The sequence below is a fragment of the Cupressus sempervirens genome, chromosome 3 (genome assembly GCF_028749045.1).
Source record: "Cupressus sempervirens isolate cs-2001-9-10 chromosome 3, ASM2874904v1, whole genome shotgun sequence".
Taxonomy (NCBI): domain Eukaryota; kingdom Viridiplantae; phylum Streptophyta; class Pinopsida; order Cupressales; family Cupressaceae; genus Cupressus; species Cupressus sempervirens.
The window spans coordinates 1,080,029,710-1,080,057,689 of NC_143120.1; the positions used below are offsets into that span (position 1 = coordinate 1,080,029,710).

General features: G+C 36.1%; 1 pseudogene; it reads left to right on the forward strand.

Annotated features, from left to right (window-relative positions):
• Positions 1 to 21,676: 21,676 nt before the first annotated feature.
• LOC149570510 (chaperone protein ClpB1-like) lies at positions 21,677 to 27,403 on the forward strand (annotated as a pseudogene).
• Positions 27,404 to 27,980: the final 577 nt, after the last annotated feature.

A 27,980-nucleotide genomic window follows, 5' to 3' on the forward strand; every position in this document is an offset into this window, starting at 1 on the left:
TCACAAATCTATATAAAAACAATCCAAATCAAAAATAAATGAAATTTAATTCATGTATCTTTCCAATGAATATTTTTAGAGGTCTTTATTTTCCAAAATATTCCTGTACCAAACGTTTCAATCTGACTGTAGTTGGTCATTCTCAAATCTGCAATTTACAAGCTCTGCCAAACTCTGCATAACTTCTTCATTTCTAAATGAAACAAATCCAAAACAAAGCCAAAAGAAATTTTATTCACTTCTCTATCCAAATATACAAAATTTACATGGTTTCCAAGCTGTACATGTCCATACAAGACCTGGAACCAACACTAAAACTGAAAACCAATCAAAACAACAACTCAGAATATTACCAAATTTCTTTCAAAATGTATCTATTCCTTTCCTTCATGCTTTCGTTTGACCTTACATACATTTTTATAGATTTTTTTGGTTGGTTATAACTTCCAAACCACCTTTTAAACCAACCCATTACATTCCTTTAACCCTTTTGCATTTTTGATAACATTTTATGCACTTTATGCATTTTTACATTACAACTTTCATAAAAACCCAACCTAGACCAACATTATGACTCAAATGACTTTAGATAGATGTCAATAGATCCATTCACCAATTAAATAAACATTTTTACATTATTTATCATATTAAGACCTCCTTTGACAACTTATTACAAATGGCTTCTCTAGCTTTTATATCTTTGTCTTCTTGAAATTTAATGTGCTCCTGCACCATACTCCCAAACTTGAAAAGTTTCCAAGTCCCTTGGAAACATGGAATCAATAACCTGCAAGAAAAAATATTAGATCAAAATCCTCATCTTTTCCTTTGCCTCTTCACCATCATCACTGGATCGATGCCTCCTCCACTTTCCTATCTCTTTCACTAATGACTCCCATCAATGGAGTTATGTTGGTTGCCTCTATGGTGCTTCTCATTCCTCAGTCCACTCCTCCATGCTGCATCACAACCTCTTGTCCCTCACCTGGGAGTCCCATCATGCCTCTCTCCCCAGTCTATTGGCAACACACAAAGGACCATCCTCTCTGGCCCTAGATCATCTCCTATGATCCTTTGGTAGACCTCTCTTGTCCACCCATTGCAGCTAAGTGAACCGGCACCATTCTGCCACCTCAAAACAAGAATCCAAAACAACCCAACACTGCCTGGTGTAGATCATCTTCCATCTACACGCTCAGAATCTTCTGTTCTCTGATACCAATCTGATGCAGAGCCCTCTGTATTTATCTTCAAGGAATCTTAGTTCAACTCAAGAGATTCACAATAGGCTAGTACACCCTCAAGGAACTAAGAACATCTCAAAGATTACAACAAAGAACCCTGGCATTATACACCAATAAAGACAAAATCTTCACTCACACAATCAGATTGCTATGTCTGATTCCATTGTACATAACTTCTGTTCTAAACGTCTTCTTGAAAAACCTTTTGGAGGAATTGTTCCAAATTAGTAATTCTAAAACATATCCAAATTTGAGACCAATCCAATAATCATATTATGAATTATTTATTCTAAACCGAGACCCATATTTTCTGTCTTAAACCAGAATCAAAACTGGTAACCCTACCTAGGGCATCACATAAAATTCACAAAACAATTTAAAATAACCCCAAACCAATTTCACATCATCCATTTGTGAGTCTATTTTCCAAATCTGTAAGATATTAATTTATCCAATACATAAATTAATGTATAAGCACAAATCTTTTCCTGCAACACCATTGAAGGAATTTAAAAACCAATTTTCACTCAAATCTTCATAACTTTCACAAATCTATATAAAAAAAATCCAAACCAAAAATAAATGAAATTTAATTCATGTATCTTTCCAATGAATATTTTTAGAGGTCTTTATTTTCCAAAATATTCCTGTACCAAACGTTTCAATCTGACTGTAGTTGGTCATTCTCAAATCTGCAATTTACAAGCTCTGCCAAACCCTGCATAACTTCTTCATTTCTAAATGAAACAAATCCAAACCAAAGCCAAAAGAAATTTTATTCACTTCTCTATCCAAATATACAAAATTTACATGGTTTCCAAGCTGTACATGTCTGTACAAGACCTGGAACCAACACTAAAACTGAAAACCAATCAAAACAACAACTCAGAATATTACCAAATTTCTTTCAAAATGTATCTATTCCTTTCTTTCATGCTTTCGTTCGACCTTACATACATTTTTATAGATTTTTTTGGTTGGTTATAACTTCCAAACCACCTTTTAAACCAACCCATTACATTCCTTTAACCCTTTTGCATTTTTGATAACATTTTATGCACTTTATGCATTTTTACATTACAACTTTCATAAAAACCCAACCTAGACCAACATTATGACTCAAATGACTTTAGATAGATGTCAATAGATCCATTCACCAATTAAATAAACATTTTTACATTATTTATCATATTAAGACCTCCTTTGACAACTTATTACAAATGGCTTCTCTAGCTTTTATATCTTTGTCTTCTTGAAATTTAATGTGCTCCTGCACCATTGAGAGTACACAGTTGGCTTTCAAGGAGTCACAGTTTCATTTGGTTAAGGTGACCATGGAGCTAGAGTGGCTACAGTCTTTACCTGATTCTATACAGTCACAAGCTGTGGTGTTTGGTGATTTGAGGATGTCCATGGCCGAGATTGTCAGAGACAGTGGAGATGGGGATGCATCCATCCTTGATACTAACATTGGCATATGAGGTTCATTCCCACTAGAGTCAGGTTCAGTTGAGTTGGGTGTTGTAGCAGATTGTTGTATGTCTAACATGGTGGTGGGCTCTAGTACTAATGGCACAGAGACTAGAGATGTATCAAAGATCGTGTGTGATGTTGGTGAGTCAATAGTTGGCATGGTTCCTGCTAGTAATACTACTCCCTTGGTGATATCTTTGGAGGTAGTAGTTAGTTCCAACATGGTTAATGATCAATTGCAGTTAGTTTCATCTGGATTACAGTCTAAGCCACTGACTAAGATTGGCACATTCTATTGGCATTACACTGTGAGGTACGCTCATCAATTTACCTTTGATGACCATGTTGATGAGATAATGATACAGAGATGTACTTTGGTTCCTAGTGCTTATCATCAGTTATGGGACAATTTGATGCCTCGGGATGAGAGTTGTGATGGGCACGACATGGCAATAGGTCCTAAAGTTGATAGCTTGATAATACATGACTTAGAGCAGGAGTTTTGGAGTGATGCTTCAGCAAGTGTTGTTATTGATTCTACTCCTTTGGCTATGACATCTCCTGACTTAGCTAGTGATCAGTCACAGTGGGTTATATCACTTGTTCATGGTGAGTTGTTGACTGAGGTTGTTTTTTTTAATCAACATTATATTGCAGGGTATGTACATCAGTTAGCAATTGATCCTTGTGTTGAGGAGTTGATGGCAGGAAAATTTGGTTTGGGTTCCATTTCTTGTTGTTTATCTTGTGATGGCTTTTCACCATCAGGGGTGCATGGGAGTTATGGTTATGAGATAGTGGTTGATGATCTACAAAGTTGTGTTGACTGCAGGAGTTGTACAATGTGTGGATTCTCCATACTTGGTATAGTTTCATTTGAGAGCATTCACCATTGTTGCAGAGTTGGATTGTACATTCTGTATAGGCCAATGGAATGCATTGACGGTATTTACTGTGTTGGTAGTCCACTTTACTTGAGTTTTGATGTTCTAAGAGTTTGTGTCTCGTGGGTTTTTGCCTATGGAAGTTGTGATTTTTGAGTTTGGTTGAGCTATAATTGTCAGTTTGATTATGGATTCCTCTTGGTCATATTGTAGAGGATATTGCAGGAGCTTGTGTTAATTGGTAGTAGTATAGTTCATGACTACATTTGGGATCCAGGTGGATTGATTGGTTTATTATTCAGCCATTGCTTGAGGACAAGCAATGTTTGGGAGGGGAGGACTTGTCATGTCCCCTTTTCAAATAATTAAAAAATAATAATCTTTGCTAAGGTAGGCAGGCCCAAGAAAGTGAAGTTTCAAAAAAAGAGGGTTAATCTTTGGAAATCGTTGGACTAATAAATGAAAATTATTATTAAAATATGTTTCATTAACCTCTCTTGGACATGAGTTACAGTTATGCCCTCTTTTAAGGGGTTTGGAGGCATTTTGACCAGATCACAGAACTTGATTTTTGCTCATTCATTGTTATTCTTCAGAGGCTACCAAACCTGTGGAGAAGTAGACCCAAGAACAGGAGTTTGCAGGTTTCTAGGGAGACCCAAGAACGAGAGTTTTCAGGTTTCCAAGAAGGATAAGGATAGGATTTTGAAGCCATTCCATGTGCATGCTCATACAGAGTTTTCCTTTGTGCTGAACAGTGTAGATTTGTGAGTTTTCGGGTGTGTTTTTTGTATGAGTTTGGTGTTTTTAGTTGAGTATTTCATATCAGTTTGGGTTGCTGCTGTATTTCAGACTTTAAGGTGTTAAAATAGAGCTGAATATATGTATTGGGATGTGATTAAACTTTTGAGATAGATTATTAGTGTTTTTGTGGTGATTTCGGGCATTTTTGTGTTAATTTCAGGAGCCCGATGAGCATAGTTTTTTGTCCTACATTTGAGAACTATTGTGTAAAGGATATACAGATCTGGAAATTTCATTTTGTAGGCTATTATGCTGTCAAAATTTCTGTAAAAATTTCCACTTTTAGATTTATTAATAATAGGTGAAGCTATGAAGCTTTTGGCACATTTTCTGGCATACCTAATTTGGGGTTTCTTGAGAAATTTGGTGGATCTTTGTGATATTAGTTGTTTGATCTTAAAGATCTGATTAGAGGTTGGGAATATCATATAAAATTAGAAAAGGGACATTTCAAAGTGGTAATTGTCCCACACACAAGGCATTTTCGAACTTATACTCTCCCATTCCCAAGTCAGTAAAGGTGGTCTTTTTCCCTGTAGTGTTAACTTTAACATCTTCAACTTTCTCTTTTCCTTTACGGGAATTTGAACTCTCATGGGTTGTTTCTGGTACTGGAAGTGAAACAGTTTCTTTGATGACAAGAGGCTTAGGTATGACTGCAGAAAACTCACTTAAGGGACAAAGATTTTTTGGAGTACCTTCCAATCTTCTACAAAATTCAAAGGGTGTAGGATCCCCTAGAATTGTAACTTCTCTTCCTTGGTGTAGGAATTTCAAACATTGGTGGTATGTGGAAGGCACTGCTTTGAGAGTATGTATCCATGGTCTACCAAGCAAGATGTTATATGGAAAATCTAAATCTAGGATATGACATTCAGTATTGATAATGGCTGGTCCAACTTTGAGAGGCAACATAATAACTCCTTTTGATTCCCTTTCTCTTTCATCATATGCCTTTATAGTAATTCTTTTGCTAGAATCGAGGAGATCCTCTAAAAGTCCCAGGAAACGAATCATCTTTAATGTACAAAGATTTAGACCAGATCCATTGTCTATGAGGACTCTTTGAAATGTCCCTTTTCTGATTTTGTATGATATTTCCAACCTTTAATCAAATCTTTAAGATCAAACAACTAATATCACAAAGATCCTCCAAATTTCTCAAGAAACCCCAAATCGGGTATGCCAGAAATGGTGCCAAAAGCTTCACAGCTTCACCTGTTATTAATAAATCTGAAAATGGCCATTTTTACAAAAATTTCAGCAGCATAACAGCCTACAAAATGAAATTTCCAGATCTATATAGCCTTTACACAACAACTCAAAAATGTAGGACAAAAACTATGCTCATCAAGCTCTTGAAATTAACACAAAAATGCCCGGAAACACCACAAAAACACTAATAAAATATCTTAGAATTTTAATCACGTCCCAATACATATATTCAGCTCTATTTTAATAGCTTAAAGTCTAAAATACAGCAGCAACCAAAACTAATATGAAATGCTCAACTGAAAACACCAAACTCATGCAAAAAACACACCCAAAAACCCACAAATCTACACTGTTCAGCACAAAGGCAAACTCTGTATGAGCATGCACATGGAATGGCTTCAAACTCCCATCCTTAGCCTTCTTAGAAACCTACAAACTCCCATTCTTGGGTCTCCCTGGAAACCTACAAACTCTCGTTCTTGGGTCTCCTTCTCCACAGGTTTGGCAACCTCTGAAGAATAACAAAGAATGAGCAAAAATCAAGTTCTGGAATCAGCCCAAAATGCCTCCAAACCCCTTAAAAGAGGGCATAACCATAACTCACATCCAAGAGAGGTTAATGAAACATATTTTAATAATAATTTTTATTTATTAGTCCAACGATTTCCAAAGATTTACCCCCTTTTTCCGAAACTTCACTTTCTTGGGCCTGCCTGCCTTAGCAAAGATTATTATTTTTTAATTATTTGAAAAGGGGACATGACAAGTCCTCCCCTCCCAAAAATTGCTTGTCCTCAAGCAATGGCTGAACAATAAACCAATCAATCCACCTGGATCCCAAATGTAGTCATGAACTATACTACTACCAATTAACACAGGCTCCTGCAATATCCTCTGCAATATGACCAAGAGGAATCCATAATCAAACTGACAATTATAGCTCAACCAAACTCCAAAATCACCACTACCATAGTCAAAAACCCATGAGACACAAACTCTTAGAATATCAGAACCCAAGTAAAGTGGATAAATCAAACTACCAACACAGTAAATACCATCAACGCATCCCACTGCCCTATACGGAATGTACAATCAAACTCTGCAACAATGGTGAATGCTCTCGAATGAAACTGTACCAAGTATGGAGAATCCACACACTGTACAACTCCTACAGTCAACACAACTCTGCAAATCACCGGTCACTATCTCATAACCATAACTCCCATGCACTGCTGATGGTGAAAAGACATTACAAGATAAAGAGTAAGAAATGGAATCCAAACCAAATTTGCCTGCCATCACTCCTCAAAACAAGGATCAAATGCTAACTGATGTACATACCCTGCAATATAATGTCGATTAAAAAAACCAACCTCAGTCAAAAGCTCACCATGAACAAGTGATACAACCCACTGTGACTGATCACTAGCTAAGTCAGGAGATGTCATTGCCAAAGGAGTAGAATCAATAACAACACCCACTGAAGCATCTCTCCCAAACTCCTGCTCTAAGTCACATATTATCAAGCTGTCAACTGCAAAACCTATCACCATGTCATGCCCATCACAACTCTCATCTTGAGGCATCAAACCATCCCATAACTGATGATAAGCACTAGGAACCAAAGTACATCTCTGTATCATCATCTCATCAACATGGTCATCAAAGGTAAATTGATGAGCGTACCTCACAGTGTAATGCCGATAGAATTCACCAATCTTAGTCAGTGGCTTAGACTGTAATCTAGATGAAACTAATTGCAATTGATCATTAACCATGTTGGAACTGACTACTACCTCTGAAGGTATCACCAAGGGAGTATTATTACTAGCAGGAACCATGCCAACTGCCGACTCACCAACATCACACATGATCTTTGATACATCTCTAGTCTTTGTGCCATTAGTACTAGAGGCCACCACCATGTCAGGCATACAACAATCTGCTACAACACCCAACTCAACTGAACCTAACTCTAGTGGGAATGAACCTGATATGCCAATGTTAGTATCAAGGATGGATGCATCCCCATCTCCACTGTCTTTGGCAATCTCGGCCATGGACATCCTCGAATCACCAAACACCACAGCTTGTGACTGTATAGAATTAGGGAAAGACTGTAGTTGCTCTAACTCCATGGTCACCTTAGCCAAATGAAACTGTGACTCCTTGAAAGCCAACTGTGTACTCTCAAGAATCTCAGAAGTCACCTCAAGCTGCTCAGTAAGCTCACTCACCTCATCTTCCTTGGCCAATAATGCATCATATGATGTACTGCCCCACTCCATAAGATAATCTCTGTCGACTACCAACTACATATAATTCTGTCTCAAAATCCGAATAGCCTCCCATAAATAGTGGAACTCTGTCAAGGAAAGATAACTGCCTCCCTGCTCATCACTAGTAGGAGAACCCCATCCATAAACTGCTAACAACTGACGAGCAGCATCGAAATGTTGGCAAGTGATAGCAATGTCTCGGTCACTAACTCTCAACTGATTAGACACATGATGGCACTGGCTTGACTATCTCCTACAAACCTCCTCTGATGCACTGTCTGAAGGAGTATCCTCAAAGTTACTAGTCTCTAGAGTATTACCATCCATATCCTGTGAATCAAATCTAAAGCTCATATCAACATACGGAGTATCAAAAACATTAGCATTGTTGTCCAACTCCTCTATACCCAAGGAAACTAAGTCTTCAAAACTTCCCACTACATCCTTCTGGATGTCATCAATGCCAATATGATCCTGGGACTCATCTATACACACTGCCAAATATGAAATATCATCAACACATTCCAGCAAGTATGGCCGACTGGATATATGAAAAAAGCCCAACATTGGTGTATAAAAACTAATACCAACATCAGACAAGATACTGGCACAAGAAAAGACAACACCGTGTAATCTGCTAATCAAATCCATGATAGCACCCAAACAAACACTGCTACCAAAAAGTGTTAAAGATCTCCAGTCAACTGAATCCCAAACACCAATATAACAATCTCGAGTCCATATCCATAAACTAGAATCAACTGGTAACTCAAGCAAACTCCTCACCTGAGTAATATGACCAATACCAACTAACTCCACATACCTGTCATGATGAGATAATGAAGTCACAATACTATCTTTGTTCACCTTCAGCTGGCTGGACAAATCATGTGAAGTACTACCAGCCTCAACCTCATGTGATGAACCATCTAACTGTGCCTGGTACTCTTTCTCAGCAAAGTCATGAATGCTCAATGTCTTCTCATCTCTACCAGGTATCTCACCATCCTGCACAACAACATCCTCATAATCATCATCTGAACCCACTACACTGTAGTCACTGCCTGTTGTAACTATACCATCCTGAATACCTGTGGCATCACCCTTTGATGACCTGTAAACAATTGTCTCAATTTGAGTATCAAGTTGACCATTACTATCAATATGTGTAATATCCTTTCCCACCACCTCCTGTGGCAGAGTAGAATCTGAGACCTCTACCTGGCTATCAACTAGTTTCTCAAACTCCTCATGCAAGTTCTTGGGAATTGTGTCATCTGTCCTATGAGAAAATTTGCCAAATAGAAATCCAGTCAACTTATCCATCTTAGCTGGGTCGAACAACATGTCATTCATTATACGGTGGTGCTCAATCAACTATTCAGACATGTCATGGCTTATTTTCATAAGTTTATCTCGAATGTCTAAATAACCATCCTTTCTACTATTTTGACTCTGGATATCAATTGTCCAAGATCGTGTCCTCTGAGACTCTATACTATACCTGTACATTCTGGATAAAGTAGAGTGTAACCACAATAGGATATAACTTCTTCAAACACCAAGAACTAACATGCAAATGATTAGAAGTAGCATGCAACCATAGATTTTGACATGCAACTAATTAGAAGCAACATGCAACCACCAAATTTACCAAGAACTAACATGCAAATGATTATAAGTAGCATGCAACCATAAATTTTGACATGCAGCTGATTAGAAGCAACATGCAATCATAAAAACTGACATGCAAGATCTAGGTAGTTGTCAAAACTGACATGCAAACTTCTACAACAACCAAATTCACTAAGAACTAACATGAAAATGATTAGAAGTAGCATAAAACCATAAATTTTGACATGCAGCTGATTAGAAGCAACATGCAATCATAAATTATGACATGCAAGATTTGGGTAGTTCTCAAAACTGAAATGCAAGATCTAGGTAGTTGTCAAAACTGACATGCAAGATTTGGGTAGTTGTCAAAACTGACATGCAAACTTCTACAAACCCTCAAGCTGGCAAGATCATGGCTCTGATACCACTGAAATGTCCCTTTTCTGATTTTGTATGATAGTTCCAACCTTTAATCAGATCTTTAAGATCAAACAACTAATATCACAAAGATCCTCCAAATTTCTCAAGAAACCCCAAATCGGGTATGCCAGAAATGGTGCCAAAAGCTTCACAGCTTCACCTGTTATTAATAAATCTGAAAATAGCCATTTTTACAGAAATTTCAGTAGCATAACAGCCTACAAAATGAAATTTCCAGATCTATATAGCCTTTACACAACAACTCAAAAATGTAGGACAAAAACTATGCTCATCAGGCTCCCGAAATTAACACAAAAATGCTCGAAAACACCACAAAAACACTAATAAAATATCTCAAAAGTTTAATCATGTCCCAATACATATATTCAGCTCTATTTTAACAGCTTAAAGTCTAAAATACAGCAGCAACCAAAACTGATATGAAATGCTCAACTGAAAACACCAAACTCATGCAAAAAACACACCCAAAAACCCACAAATCTACACTGTTCAGCACAAAGGCAAACTCTGTATGAGCATGCACATGGAATGGCTTCAAACTCCCATCCTTAGCCTTCCTAGAAACTTGCAAACTCCCATTCTTGGGTCTCCCTGGAAACCTGCAAACTCCCGTTCTTGGGTCTCCTTCTCCACAGGTTTGGCAACCTCTGAAGAATAACAAAGAATGAGCAAAAATCAAGTTCTGGAATCAGCCCAAAATGCCTCCAAACCCCTTAAAAGAGGGCATAACCATAACTCACATACAAGAGAGGTTAATGAAACATATTTTAATAATAATTTTCATTTATTAGTCCAACGGTTTCCAAAGATTTACCCCCTTTTTTCGAAACTTCACTTTCTTGGGCCTGCCTGCCTTAGCAAAGATTATTATTTTTTAATTATTTGAAAAGGGGACATGACACTCTTTTTATTTTATGTCGTATGAGGACTTCAATATGGAGCAACATATTATGGTTGGGACTAGGAGATTGGAAATCTTTATCTGTGAAGACCAAATGTTGTTGAGCGGCAAGGTTTCCAATCATGGCAGTGAATTGGGCGGCATTAATATTATCAGGGACATGGGACTCTAAAAGAGCTTTTTCCAGGATTTCCTTATGTACAGGTGAGGTGGTAAGAAGCTTAAGGATGGATATTTGTGCAGGCATCTTACCTAGTTGAGATAATACATCATAGCGTGAAGCTGGCCTTTGTGGAGTGGACGGCGCAGCAGGCGCGTGTGGAGCTGGTGAATTACTATTATTAGGTGTAGCTGCTTGCAAGGTGAGTCTTCCACGTCGAGTGGTTGCATCACAATCAGCTGCTTGTAAGACAAGGGTATTCACATGGGCATCTACCCCTTCGATGTGACCACATAAGGAATCAAAACCACATATATCGTTGGTATCTATTTTACCACACAAGGAGTCAAACCCTGATATGTGGTTAGTAGAGTAATCATAAGGTACAACATTTGATATGGAGGCTTGATTCATATTATTGTTACCATCGTTGTGATCAGGAAATGGCTTTTGAAATATTTTCAACTTAGCATTCTTAGAGGAAGGACCTCCTTCCACTTCAATTTCTCCATTATCAACAAGGTTTTGGATAAACACCTTGAGTTTGAAACACTTATTGGTATCATATCCTTTGACGTGATGGTATTTGCAATATTCATTTTCTTGATACCACCTAGGTTTTGGTTGATTTTCATCAAAAGGACGTGTATTAGGAAACACCATCAAGTTATGGTCTACCATCTTTTGAAAGATGGCTTCCAATGGTTCATGGAAGTTGGTGAATGTCCTATTTTGATCATAATCACAATTGTAATTGTTACGTAGAAATAATCGAGTTTGCCGATTACCCTGGTTGTCTTGATTTGAGTTGTTGTTGTTATGGTTGCGGTAATTATTGTTGCTAGCTCCTCGAAGGTTTTTGACATCCATAACACCATCGTGTGTAACACCCCTATTCTTAGACCATGATTTAGGCTTGTTATCGTTGTTCGATTCATTATGGGAAGATGAAGAACTATAATGTTTGATGGTGCCATTTTCTAAAAGTCCACTTTCAATGTTTTTACCTTTTTTTATTAGAGTAGGAAAGTCCTCAAGACTCGCCATTTTCAAGTGAAAGGACATTTCAGGTATCAAATTTTTGATGAACATATCTACAAGATGAGAGTCTTCAATTTTGTATGGCATTCGACTAGCAAGATATCTCCATCTTTGCAAGAAATTGGCAAAAGTTTCTCCATTTCATTGCTTAGTATTACACAAGTCACTTAATGAAACATGATTGTCCGTGTTGTAAGAGTATTGTGCTATGAACTTATTTGCCAATTCATCGAAGGTAGAATGAGAATCCTTAGGCAGATTTATGAACCACTCAAATGCAGGGCCTCCGAGACTTCGTGGAAAAAGTCTCTTAAGGTAATCATCACTATATGACACCTCTTGACACAAAATATAGAACTCCCTTACATGTGCGACAGGGCACATTTTTCCCATATATTTGTCAAACTTTGGAATCTCAAAACCAACTGGGAATGGAGTAACAGGAACAGATTTATCAAAAGGACAAATCTCATCAATAGACAAGTTTTTTACCCCTTTATTTTTTGTGCTGCGCACCTCATTTCATAGTTCATGAATCATTTGAGTGAGATGTGTTAGTTCAGAGTTCGTTTGGGCTTGTGACTGCTGGGGTGGTGGAGTTGCTCCATTTGAACCACCTTGTCGATATGCACTCGTTGCATTTGGTGCTGATGTTGTTACCATGGTCGTAGGCACATGCAACTGAGGTGAAGGTGTAGGCTGTGTAGAAATAACCATTGGTTGAGTTGGTGCTTGACTAATACCAAGGCCTCCTACATTTGAAGTTGTTGAGATGTTTTGTGGAGCATTAGCATATGTGGCAAAATTTGATAGAGCATTGATGAATTATTGAAAGATTTCAGGGTTGGTTTGAAGCGTTGGTTGTGGTAAAGTGCTAGATGTGGGCATTGCAATAGTTGTCACCGTAGGTCCTTTTCCTTTGCTTGATGTTGGCATTGCACTTGAACTAGGTGCTAAGGGAGCACCACCTTTCTTGACTTGAGTAAATAGGATGTTCTCATCAAAACTTGGAGGAACGTTAACACCATCCTTGATCAGATTTAAGAATATGTCGGTCTTTTTTGCCTTAATGAATTTATCCATCACCTCTACATTGTAAGGGTCTGCAAGGAAGGTCTTAACCTCACTAGAAATATCACCGAAATCAATAGGGTCTTCATCTTGGTAAACTTCTTCATCATTATCACTTGGATTGCTATTATGAAAAGGTTGTTGTGGCTCTTGGATATTAGGCATACCAAGGTTCAGATTAGCGGGAAGCACATCCCCTAATGAAGTTGCAGCTGAGGGAGGAAGATTCTCCATTTCTGATTGCTTTGTTGATTCCCACAAATGTGTTTTGGGGTTGAATGTAAACCTTCTTGATCGTGTGTTTACCATACAAGAATGGCCAAATGATGAATGAAGACTTATGAGAGAAATAGAAAATGAAAATAAGAGCTCTTAACCTTAGATGATCAGTGGGTCTACTGCCCAAATTTGAATAAGAGACCTTAGTTTAGCAAACAAAATGATATTGAAAGATAATAGTATCCTTTTCTTACCAAAGATAGTCAAATATGATCTTGTAGGCAAGATAAGACACCAAATGGATCACTTACTATTTGGAGACTGACTTGTGGTCCCAAATAAGCAAGGTAAGGTATTGAGTGGACTGCTTACTATTTGGAGATTGACTTGTGATCCCAAATAAGTAAGACTTGAGTATCTTTCTCTCACCAAAGATAGTCAAATATGATCTTATAGGTAAGATAGGACACTAAATGGATTGCTTGCTATTTGGAGACTGACTTGTGGTCCCAAATAAGAGAATGTGATTAGGATAAAGTGTTTGCTTATGGATGTAAGGTCTAATGTCACGATAAAAAGATTTTTTTAGGTTTTCAGCTCCCTTGGAAGAAAGTTTGAAGGTGGAAGAAATGGAAATGAATAAGAAAGAAGAATGTATGATGGCCACTTGTATGGTTGATTCAATTTTCGTTTACGGGAAATAAGAACCTTGGGTTTACACCTAGGAAAGCAGACCAGTTCCAAAGTTTTCCGTTATAGGTGATTCTATCGTAGCGGTCTTGCCTAGCTTCTTCTTTTTGAATGTCCTTGATCATGTAGCTGAATTATTTGTCATTGTGGGTTAGTCTCTTCCTTTGTTTGTAGACAGGTGGTTTGGACAGTTTCACTTTCTTATGCTTAGTTTGGTTGAATTTTTTGGTCATGGCAAGAACAAAACAAGACTCAAACTTTTTGACATCAAGAATAAACTTGAAACCAAAACTCAAAACGTGACTCTAGTGCAAAAATTTCCAAAAGATGACTATGAGTCAAAGAGACCTCACCTAACCTATCTTACTGCAAAGGTTCCCTCACAATTTCACTCTCTTTTTTTTTTTTTGGCTTTTTTGAAGTTTCTGTTTTGTTTTTGTTTTTATTTATTTATTTATTTATTTTTTGATTATTTGAACAAACACACCAAACAGAACAACAATCCTAATAAGGCCGATACTAGGCTGTACAAGGCTTAGCTAAAGGGGGTCCTCGATATACACTAGGTATGTGAGGCCCAATTCTGTAGATGAAAGGAAACACTGCCACACAGCCGGGAGGAGACGGTAACCCAAATCTCCTCCTTCATTTTCCAAAGGTATAAAGTTCTTTGGGGCTTAGCCAAGAGTGACAATATTTACACTTCCAAGAGAGGTGTCTTTCGATTCACCTCCCAATTTTTATACTCCGCCAGAACGCTGGAGTTGAGGTCATCCCAAGAGGTGATGAAATCCCCAAGCAGGCCTCCTAATAAAATAAAAAGAAAATCCACTTATTTCTTGTGCACCCATGGTCACCCAAAGGCGCGAGGGGAGAGAATACGTAAGTGGACTTGAGGTTTAAAAGACACTTGTTCATTATCCACAAAAATTTAGGTGTGCTACTCTAATTGAAGACACGCGTGTTTAGAGCATACAAGGTTCTTTTCAACTTTAAGTAGCAGAAAATAAAATACTAAAAGAAAATGCTGAAAATGAAATGCTGAAATGAAATTAATTTTCCTTAAGGCTTTGAATGTGAGTTCATTTTAAGGCCCAAATCCAAATGTGCTCTATACTAAATGTACTCGTTTAAAACACTCCAATTTCAAGTGTGACCAAGCCTTTTACACTCCAGTTCGTCCTCTAACATAAATCCTCGACCTGCAAACTCACAAAATGCTCAAGAAAAACCGTTAACCGCTAGTTTAAACCACAACAGTTGCAGACGCTAATAATCAGAGATGCTAAAACACGAAGACGACAAAGTGCAGAGCGCAGATGCCAAAGTGCAAAGCGCAGATGCCAAAATGCAGAGTGCAGACGCCAAAATGCAGAGTGCAGACGCCAAAATGCAGAGCGCAGACGCCAAAATAAAAAGCGGAGATGCCAATTTCAAATCGTAGACGACAGATCACAGAGCGAAAATGACAGAGAAATAAGCACAGACGACAAAACCCTAATGCAGACGACAGAATAAATAATACGTAGATGCAAAAAAAAGAACCTGATTTTTTTTGGCGACGGCGCAGACGCTTGTTCTCGGAGATGCTGATATGCATAGACACGTAACGCTAATGACACTGTGATTATCAGAGACGAAAAAATGCTAATCCAAACTGCAGAAAGTTTTATTAGCAGACTTCTGAAGTGAGATTAGGGACGTGGGTCCTATCGGGCGTGCCAAAATGTGTGCTAAAAAAATGTACAAATTGCTGGAAGCCTAAGTAATCAAGCTAATTTTTAAAAAAATCACAAAAGCAACCAACAAACCAAAATTCCAACCACCTCTAATACTCAACAAGGGCAGCTATGTATAACCATTGTTGGTGTATCTCTGATGGAGGGTGTGTTTGGTATGCTCTCACAAACACAACAATAAGTAAATCCCTTGTGTGGAAGTGCAAATGTGAGTGTGAGTGCAAAGTGAATGTGCAATATGATCCTAGACTATATGAATAGAAGAATACTTTCAAGATATGACTATGGAGGAAGTCACACTCAAAGGTATTCTATGATGCAAATGAATATGAAATGATGAAAACTATCTATGAATGCAAGCTAATAACTAGAATGAAAAACTAAAACTCGAATGTAAACTAAATATGAAAGATGCAAGCTATAACTAGAATGAAAACTAAAACTAGAATGTAAACTAAATATGCATGCACAACAAAAACTAAGATGCAATAAAAAATGTAAATCTTATCAACTATCAAATCACTAAGATGCAGCCTATGAACTCTATATAGAAATGTACCTATAATGCAAGCTCTCAATGTAGTGATTCTAGACTCAAAGTGACGGCGTATCAATGCAATCCAATAATCCTCTATATGCAATGCTTGAGATGAGGCTTCTATTTAAAGACTCTCAGGAAACATCTAGAGGGTGTCTAGAAGATAAGGATAAGGATAAGGATTAACAATTAAGCACCTTATCTCCTTATCTCATGAGATGGCACATGTGTGTAGAAAGTTCTCAAGTTGTAGACACCATGTGCTTAAAAAGAAATGCAAATTCTTATGATGACAACTCATAAGAGTACACATACTCTTAGGCTTATAGATTAGGATAAAAATTAAATTAAATGAAATTTAATTTAATTTAGGTCTAGAAGAAATTAATTAGGATATTGAAGATTTAAATAAATAAAATTTATTTAAAAAAGGGAATAAATGGAGAATCATGTGTTAAATTAAATTTAACACATTAAGGCTAGGAAGTATTTAAATTAAATTTAAATACTTAGGCCAAAAATGAACCTATTTAATTAAAATAATTTTAATTAAATAAGTAGAAGAATGTGACCATTATTAATTTAAATTAATAAAGTCATTCAGGACAATTTTTAGTGTCTACACTTAGTAGCAACATTGGGGAATCTTAGAGGACCTAGTGTAATGTTTTAATGTTAGCACTTATGCATGTTAATAATATATTATATCATTTCATTTCATTGGCTTTTATTACGTGTATCATAATGTCAAGTTGCAATCATTATTATCATTAAGAAAAATTTTCATATTCTTCAACAGTTGACTACTACCTTCTTGATTTCCAGGCTGAGGTGTTACAATTTTGATATACTTTAGGTTAAATTTTAGCATAGTTTATGTTTAATGAAGGTCCAATGAGGTTGCAAGGTAAATTCAATCAAAGTGTTAAACAATTGATTATTTTGCTAATTGATTTTTAAGGAAAAAATTAATAAAATGTACATTTGATTCTTTACATTATTCTACATTGTTCTAGGAGTTTTTAGATTATTCTTTTAATTAGATAATGTTAAGTTCAAAATTGTATTATAGACACATTAATTATTTTAGCATACATTTTAATAAGGCAAAATATATAAGATAAACTTTTAGAGATTACTAAAGTTAATAATAAAAAGATTTATGATTTATTTGAAATTTTAAAGATCCATAGAATTAATAAGAATTCTTTTTAATAGTAAGTAACAACTTGAGTTACTAATTTTTATATCAAAACAATTTCCATTAGTTTTATAATCTATCCACCAAATAAAAATTAAAACTCGGTATATATATATATATATGATTCAGAAGGCTTTGTCATTGTTCCAATATCTAATATGTGGAAAGCCTCCTCTCTAACCATAAGGCCCCATTTGGCTGCAAGAATTGTCGAATGCAACATTCATCTATGTTGGAATAAGCTCTCATCTGGTATTCATACATTCTTAAAATAAGTTCTAGAATATCATTTGGACCTATTTGGTTGACCTGGAAGAGGAGTCAAAATATGCATATTCTATGTTTGGTTGCAACAATTGAAATAGGAATTGGAATTAGTTTTGTTTTAAAGTTTTAATACTTTAATTTTTTTAGTTTGGTAATATTTTAAATAAACAAGATTCTTATTTATAAAAAACTCATTTTTTATTATTAAAAAAAAAATTAATTATTTTAATTAGTCTTTATTTTATTTTTTAAATTGTTTTTTTAAGTGAATGATATACCACAACCTTTCAAATTCATCAAAATTCAAATGACATATTATATTGTATATTATATATTTAATTCTAAAACTAAAATTATTTTAATGAGTATAAGATCAAAACTATAATCATTTTATTTTTAAATATATTAAAGAAAATTAAAAAATACAAAATAAGTTGTGATCTTTTTTTTTATATTTAAAAGATTTGTCAACATATATTTAATTATAAAACTAAACGCAAGATTTATTTGTAAAGATAATTTTATGAAAGTTTAGAAAAGATATCAAATCTAATATTAGTCTTTTTTGTCATTAAAAAAAACACATATTAAATGTTAAATAATGTTGACCTAATTTATATCTTATGATGAATGAACAAAATAGTACAAGAATGCATTTGAGTGACAAAATACAATCAAATGACAAAGCCACGGACCTGACAACCCATCAAATTGGGTTTCTTAAAAACTGAATTAAGAATAAGCTATTCTTATTCTACCTTTTTTTAGGAATTCCACTATGCTCATTTTGAGGTCAAATTAGGATAATCGAATTCTAATTTCAATTTTGTGTTTTGCAAGCAAAAGTCAAATTGGCGAATGTGGGTATTTATATTTTCCTATTCCTATCCAATTCTTGCAACCAAATAGAGCCTAAACCTCCAAAGTGTTGCCTAGTCATGCATTTTTGTCATAGAAGGTAAGATAAAATGGGCACAACTTCTTTTTCCTCTTTTTTTTTGATGAATAGTCATTTTCTATTAATAAATAATATACTAAAATTACAATTCACAAAAAAGGGTTAGGGGATACAAGATCACTTTACGAATAAGTTCACATGGCCGCAGCCGGAATCAAACACTATTCATAAAAAAAAGTATATAAAGCAACCTCAGGCAGCCAAAGTAGTGTCTGCCAAGGGTGGTGGTTCATCATGATCATGAAAGCCCCAATCATCTTTGGGATTGGGGGGGAAGCTGGGTACAGTCCAGCCATCATCAGTAGCAGTAGCAAGAGGATCAGTGACAGCCTCCACATCTTTTATCTCTAGCCACGGAGGAGAAATTGTCAGATCCAGGCGAGGCCATTTCTCAAAAAGCACTCACCGAGCACCAGGAGGAGGAGCTGGGGACCAGCCAGAGCCACCATGGGGCGGGGGAGACTAGTGGCGGGAAGCTTGGGAATGTGAGGTGTGCGAGTGGCGACTTGAGGAATGGTGCAGCTAATGGCGGCCATGAGGCGTCGAAGTATCTGCCAAGGCATCTGGAGGAACTCTGGCAATAGTGTAGGGAGCATTGTTCCAGTGATTCAGCAGCTCCTATAGGTGAGCCACCTCTAGGACAACTTTGTTTGCCTGCACCTGAATTTGCATAATTACATTATTACATATGCACACCTTAGTGTACATGGCAATATTAATATCCAGAAAAGTGCGTGTGAAAAGAATAACATTCCTATCTTTCCACAGAGTAAACAAAATTTTCATCCTGAAGGTATGCCAAATCTAAGTGAATTTTCAAAGATTATGGGGGAATCCCCTAGAATAACCATGTGCCAAGAAAAGGGTTCAGCCTTGAATGGCTTGAAAAAATCATGAATCCAGTGCCAATAATTTTGAGCATGCCTACAAAATTAAAAGATATGCATGAAAGACTTTGGTTGCCCACAAAAAGAGCATCTAGGATCAGGAACTTCAATATGCTTGAGCCGAGGTCCCAGGGGAAGACCTTGGAAGGCAAGACACCAAGCAAAATGAGCAATCTTGAGTTTTGTAATAGCACTCCAAATAATATCTTTTTTCTCATTTTCTCTACTAGAAGGTAAGATTTTTTATTCTCTAACATGGATTCATAGATGGAGACATGGAAATAACAATTTGTATTTGCAGTCTAAGTATAATGATGAACATGCAAACAAACTCTAGGCAAGGCAAAAGTAGTGCAGAAATAAATCCGACTTAAAATGCATTTTATGATGTGACTCGTGAGGTATAAGGATACCCTCATTCTCATGATTCAATGCTAGTTTCTGTCACAATATAATTATTCCCAGCTACATGCAAAATTGTAACGCTCTGCCACAAAGCATCCGTTACAATTTAGAGTTTCTACCACAATATATTCATTGCCAACTACATGCAGAATTGTCAGCCCCACACAATTTCTATCGACTCTGTAATGTTCTCCATTTCTAACTATACTTGGATCTTCCTGTACATACGAGTAAACAGACATGCAAACGTCAATTATATCCTAAAATGTATTTTTTAACATGCAAAATTACTTCAATTGTAAATGGCCTCTAGGCAAAACTGTGACAATGAAGTCAAACGACAATGGAGAACCATTTGGCAGCTATGCTGCGGCGACAGAGCTATTCATAGATGGGCTTTTTATGTCAATAGAAATTGATTTTACCAATAAAAATCTGACCTTGGAAATATGCCAAATCTGTGATGGCCTGGTTTTTACGTTTGCTAGAAATATATTTTCATGTTGCTAGATATGTACTAGAATATCCTAAGAATGTCATGTAACCTAGCCAAGTTACAATATGTGCATATGCTATTTGAAAGTATAAGCTTTCTAACATTTGGTTTCATACTCATGGGCATTTGTTTTTTCATATATATCAATCCATGCTGCTTCTTAGTTTTAGAAGGATCAGTTTTTTGAATCATAAGCGAGCCTACTCAATGCGGTTTATTGGGCTATCAAAGAATGCCCTATTTTTCTATTTCATCCAAATTTCCCTCTAGAACTGGGTTTCATAGTCAAGATACAATATGTGCATCTCGTATTTGAAATTATAATCTTTCCAACATTTGGTTTCGTAGTCATGAGCATTTGTATTTTCATATATTTCAATCCATGCCACTTCTAAGTTTTAGAAGGATCAGTTGTTTGAATAATCAGCGAGCTCTACTCATTGTGGTTTATTGGACTATCAAGGGTTGCCCTGTGTTTCTGTTTCATGATTTCAACTTCATGCCATTTTTCCTCTAGACTTGGGTTTTGGACTTGGACGACTAAATGCCTTTCTTAAGTGGGTTTATGGGTCTCAAGGAAATGTACTGCTGGGTAAAGGAGGAGGTAGAGCTTGAACTGAGAAAGAGGATCCAGAGGGGGAATTGAAGGAGCGGGACCTTATCGGGTGTCCAATGAAGAGTCATATTCATAATTGTTTCTTTGACTTCTTCCATGCAGCTTGTCCTCTACATGTCCATGTTTCTCTGCAATCTACATCAGTGCTGAAACTAACCAAACTATTTATTGTACAGGATAAGAAGCATGGAAGAAGTCAAAGAAATAATCAATTCTACACTTCTTTTCACCCAGGGTACAATTCTCATTTCATTAATTTGTTAGTGCTGAAAGTCCGGTAGAAAATGATTTTCGGAATTAGATGGCTTATCGAAAACATTTAACATTGAACAATGTTATCCTAATTTACTATATTATATTTGATTTTCAGATGGTTTGATATTGTTTATGGTAAAGATTAACAGTCCACTTGATTATCCTGAAGAATAATTAAAAACATTATTTTTACTTTTATTATTTTCTATGAAGAAGGTGGACAGCCACCTCTATTTATTAAATGAGGAGGTTGCTGAAAGGTGACATAATCGAAAATGGATTCCAAAGATTTCACAGATAGAACTTCCGAAATTGTAGAATCAGGTCGAGAGTACGCTCGAAAATCTGGTCATGCACAATTCACACCCCTTCACTTGGCCATTGCTCTTATAGAGAATGCTGATGGGCTACTAAAAGAAGCGATTTTTTATGCTGCTTGGGGAGATGAATCAGTGGAATCCGTTAAAAAAATTCTGCGCCAGTCCCTGGAAAAGCTGCCGTCCAACAACTTTCCTCCAGTCAACAGCGTTGATGTAATCAAATGCACGGAGCGCGCTCAATCGGCACAGAAGAAGAAAGGAGACACCCGTTTGGGCGTGGATCATCTCATAGTTGGATTGTTGGAGGATTCACATGTTATCAACAGCTTTACAGATGCAGGGGTGTGTCCTTTGACAGTTAAATCTCAATTTGAGAAGCTGTGGGAAGTGGAACAGGGTAAGAAGGTGGAAACGACCTTTGATATTATTACCCCTTTCCAGGCGCAAAAAACATATTGTCGCGACTTTGTCAGAGTGGCAGCAAAGCTTGACCTAGTTATTGGCAGAGATGAAGAAATCCAGAATGTCATCACAATTCTGTGTCGGAGGATGAAGACCAATACTGTACTAATTGGAGAGGCTGGAGTTGGAAGGATTGCTGTGGTGGAGGGACTTGCTCAAATAATTTTTAAAGGAGATGTCCCAAGGAAAAAATAACGAATAACAATTCGATGTATTTATCATGTTCTGTTGCTGTCTTAGATCTTTGCAATTGTTGCTTCCATATTTTTGCTGACTTAGATGTCAATGGTGTATAATGATGATCGCTGCTGATAATGCTGGGAATTGTTGCATCCATATTTCTCTTTCTTTCTGAAAACAAGATCGTTGTTTAGAAAAAGCCAATTCATGTTAATAATTTTATGATGGCGTGACGCTTATTACATGCATTCAGATTTTTTCTTTTGAATCCATGCATTTCCATGTTCTGCACAGCACGCCTCTTTTAGAATAGCCGTTGATGGCTAAAAACCTACTGCGATACACCCATGAAATATCTAATAGTGAGGAGAGTTTGGAACACTACTAGTTACAAACTTACAAAGGGAAAGAAAACAGAAGAATATGAATAGCTATCCAAAACAACAATACTCTTTTCCATTTCTAGAATCAGTAAAATGTTGTTTCCAAAATGCTCTCTTCACTAATAAACTATTCATTTTAACATGCTTTACTCGCCAGGACAATTTCTCACATTTTACTTCTTCTAATATCCAAGTTCCATTTAATTACCCTATTTTAAATATTGAAACTATAGCAATCTTCTGGAAACTACTCTAAACATAAAAAAAATATGTCAATTTTTAGGCCAGAAAGTTCTAGTTATCTGGTCAGCAGGATTTGTTTTGTGGTGTAGTTAGGAGACTGATGGGTCCTGTTGTTTCAGTAGATTCTAGTTGTGCACTCTTCTCCATGGTTTCATCAACAGTGCTCTACAGCATTCTCTCATGGTCACAAATGGTTTGAAATTCCTGGTTCTGAGTCTTCATCTAAAATGTTGAGATTGATGATGACCCCAATGTCTCTTCATTTAATTTTAAAAATATATTATTTAACAGAGGTATTATAGACTAAATACCCGTAAATAGTTCTGCTTTAGCTATCATATAATAAAATTTGATGTATTTGGACCATTCAAGTGGGGTTGGTGTTTTAGTAGTTGATTTGGGACTCAATGAACCCATTTCAAAACTCATAAAGTTTCTTTGGTATGTTGCAGAAATTTCCTTGGAGTTCGATTGATATAATTGGATATGGGAGTCCTTATTGCTGGAGCAACATACATGGGTCAGTTTGAAGAGCAACTTAAATCTATATTGAAGGAGGTAGAAGAATCCCAAGGAAAAGTAATTCTCTTTATTGACCAATTACATTTGGTCCTTGGTGCTGGTGAGTGATTTTCTTTATTGTTCTTTTCTCTCTTTATGGTTTAATATAATAGGATGTCATTATAATTGGTAGTCTACAAATTGACAAGTAGATTTGGATTATGAAAATGTGAACATTCAATGATTGCTGCTAATTTATTTAAACCAATGCTTTCTCGTGGCCAGCTAAAGTGTGTGGGATCAACTACATGGGATGAGTATAAAAAATGTGTAGAGAAAGATGCTGCATTGAAATGCCAATTCCAGCAGGTTGGCACTTGATTCGGTCTATTGATACAGATTATTGCAAGATCACAGGTCATCTTGTGAGTAGCTTACCTTATTAACTACCTTTGGTAGGTGTACCTTTCTGAATCTAGTGTGGCTGACATCATTAACATTTTGCGTGGTTTGAGAGAAAAGTATGAAGATCACTATGGTGTGCGGATCATGGACAGAGCAATAGAAGTCGCTGCCCAATTATCCTGTTGTTATATAACTGGTAAACTCTTCAACCACATATCCATATGATTGAATTGGTGTTAGAAAATTTGGTGCTATGGGGGTGCTCTTAATATATGAGATTTGATCATAAATGGATAGAACATTAAATTTTACTTGGACGATTGTGCAAAATTATTGTCTTGACTTTAAATTGTTAGGAGTTAAATGAAACCTGAGACATAAATTTTGAAGTGAGCATCATTTTGTGGGCTTTGTAAAAGTGATTGATAATTGTTTTCTTGTTTGAACTCTGAACAGATAATTTTTACTTGGATGATTGTGCAAATTTATTGTCTTGACTTCAAATTGTTAGGAGTTAAATGAAGCCTGAGACATAAATTTTTAAGTGAGCATCATTTTGTGGGCTTTGTAAAATTGATTGATAATTGTTTTCATGTTTGAACTCTGAACAGATCAGCATCTTCCTGACAGAGCAATTGATCTGATTCATGAAGCATGGGCAAATGTGAAAGTGAAGTTAGATGCACTTGAAAGGGAAACAATTGAACTAAAAGTTGAGCTGCATGCTCTGGAAAATAAGAAAGATGAAGCAAAGCAGGCTCGGCTGGAGGAAGTTGGTATTGATATTACCTTTCTTCTAAACAGTTGCTTGGGGGTTATTTATGCAACCACGAAGGAAGATTATTGTGCTATGCAAGGGAGTTTTTTATAGGATTGAAGATAACTTCTTATATATATATAATAATATTTCCTATCATCTAGGTTCACAACAAGGTTGGTGATTTGAGAGATGGCACGCTACCTCTTAAAATGAAATTCTGGAAAGAAAAAGAGAGAATGAATGAAATCTGTTGGTTGAAGCAAAAGCATGGAGAAATATTTTGTAGTCTACAGGAGGCAGAGCGAAGGATGGATCTGACAAGAGTTGCTGATATAAAATATGGGGCACTTCAGATAGAGGAAGCAATTGCTCTGCATGAAACTAATTTTGAAGGAAAATTAATGTTTTTAGTAGGACCTAATCAAGTTGCAGACGTATGTGAAATATGAGAGTTTTGAATTCTTCTTGATAGCTTTTCTTTTCATACTTTTAATGCATGTCGAGTTTAGTTGCAGCCTATGAGTTAAATTGAGGTTGAATTCCCAATAGTTGTGCTTTAGAATTTGCATGTTATGAAGACAACAAAAAGTGAATCTGTAGTGACAGTACCATCATTTCACATTTCATACAGGTAGTGAGTCGTCATCCTGGTATTCCTGTTACCAGGCTTCGCCAAACTGGTAAGGAGAGGTTGTTAGGCTTGGTTGAAAGGTTACATGCAAGAGTTGTTGGGCAAGACAAAGCGGTTAAGACAGTTGTAGATGCTGTGCTTAGATCAAATGCAGGATTTAGGAAATTACATCAACCTACTAGATCCTTTCTATTCTTGGGACCTACTGGAGTTGGTAAAACAGAGCTTGCAAACGCTCTTGCAGAACAACTGTTTAATGATGAAAACCTATTAGTTCGGATAGATATGTCTAAATACACTGAACATCACTCAGTTTCTAGACTTTTCAGTGGTCCCTCTGGGTATCTCTAATGCAAGAGGTTTCTTTCAGATTGGTCTTATTCCAAATATTGTTCCTTACTTATATACTGAATAAATGGCAGCCAGTATTTCAGCTAAATTGTAATGAATAATTGCAGATGTGTTGGTTCTGGAGGGGGTGGGCAACTGACTGAAGCAGTTAGAAGACAACCATATAGTGTTGTTCTATTAATGAAGTTGAAAAGGCACATGTATCTATACTTGACACCTTTATTCAGATTCTTGATGATGGTAGATTGACAGATGAACATGGTCAGGTAGTTAGCTTCTCCAACACAATCACTGTCATGACATCCAAACTTGGAGCAGAGTACTTTATTCCAGGACTCTCTGGAGTCACATCCATACAAGTTGCACAAGATAGAGTAATACAAAAAGGAAGTGCAATTAAGTAATGGTTCATTAGATCTAATTGTCATTGAAATACTGTTATTCTTAAAAGAAAAACTGTGGTGCTACTTTATTGCAAGTGAGAAAGCACTTCAGGAGCAAACTATTGAATAGACTTGATGAGATATTTGTTTTTAATCCTCTAAAAAATGAGGAGGTGCGGAAGGTTGCTATATTGTAGATCAAAGAAGTGGCTCTATGGCTTTCTAAGAAGAGAGTTCATTTGTTAGTCAGTGATGAAGCTTTAAACCTTGTTGTTGAGAAAGCCTACGATCCTGTAAGTCCATTTTCAGAGTTATTTCTCTGGTTTGTATATTTTATATTACATGCTTCGATGCTTGTCCAATCTACTGTTTAACAGGTACGAAGTATTTAAACAATAGACTGGAATTTGAGCTTCATATTAGAAGGGTCCTGGTTTAACTGTAAAGTTATTTAAATACCTCAATCGAAGCTAGCTTCCATTCATTTTCTTAAAAAGGGGAGAATAAAGATGATAGAGTATGTTACTATTTAGTGGGGATAAGACAGTTTAACAAAGTAGATGCGAGAATATCACACCAGAGAGATCCTAATTCAAAAATATAGACTTGGTTGGATTAGAATTGGATGATCAGTAATGGAATGTTAGGACGACCTAAAAGAACTGAAACAAAATAATCTACAAAAATTAAAATCTCCTTTCAATAATACCAAGAAACACTTGGAAGTTTATATCATTGCTTCTTAGTTACGAGGAAAAGTAGATTGCTTACTTTCCAAAAATTTTAATGGTAGAAAGCACCAAACCTTAATAGATAAATGGTGTTGAATATGGATTGTTGGCACTTTCTTGAAGGATATAACTCTTAAGTAAATGCGATTCTATCATATTCTGGTTCAGGGTATGCATCAGCATTTTATTGTTGTCATTGGAGCAGTGATCCACTATCCTAACTAGTTGAACCGGTTACCTTCATAGAAAAAAGAAAAGAAAATAGCTAATCAGCTAAAAATTGCAAATTTTATTACATATACAATTTTGATACCGCAATATTACATTTGTAGAATGAGAACCCTTGCAATTTAGTTTTAGGTTGATCGAATTTCTGTTTTGGTTTTTGCAGGTTTATGGTGCTAAACCTTTAAGGCGCTGGCTAGAAAAGGAAGTTGTGACCCGATTGTCCCAAATGTACTTTAGTGGAGAATTTGACCAAAGTGATATTGTCTTCATAGTTGTAATGCATGGACCGTCATTATCTTATCATGTGGCGAAGTATGAAAAGCTATGGAAAAAAAAGAAAATTGAAGAAATTGATGACGATGAGACTATAGAAGAATCTTTGATTGAAATAATAAACGACAATGAGACTATGGAAGAATCTTGATCATCTCATTAGGTTGTGACATCATATCTAGTAGTCATTTTGTGTGGATGAGCTAAATGTGATCAACTTTACGTTTGGGAGATACTTTTTTGGGGAGAATATTAAATTGATGTTATTGTAGGAATGCATAATAGCAATGGTTAAAACGTGTTGGCTTGTCAGTTTGAGGTAAAACTATCTCAGCACCACTGTGACTTTTCGTATCTGATGTAATTCCTTATATCTACATTTTAAAACAATTAAATACTGCCAAACTATTCCTGAAGATTGTTTTCGGTTTATGAACAAATCAGTAACGCTAATGGTCATTAGTATATTTTAAATTTTTAGTTCATAATTTAGATGATCATCTGTAAACATTTAATCTTCGTGGGAATCAAAGCATATCTAAAACTTTGAGATGATTCTTGGGGCTGTGATGACTAGTATATGATGCAGATGATCCGAGGCCTAAGACAATCAGCATCGAGCAAATATATTGTTGATTTGTTTTCTTTTGTATGTCTTAGTTGGCATCTCTCTTAAAGAGTGGAAGGGAAGTTTAAAATGCATATTCCACAACCTTTGCCAATTTGCA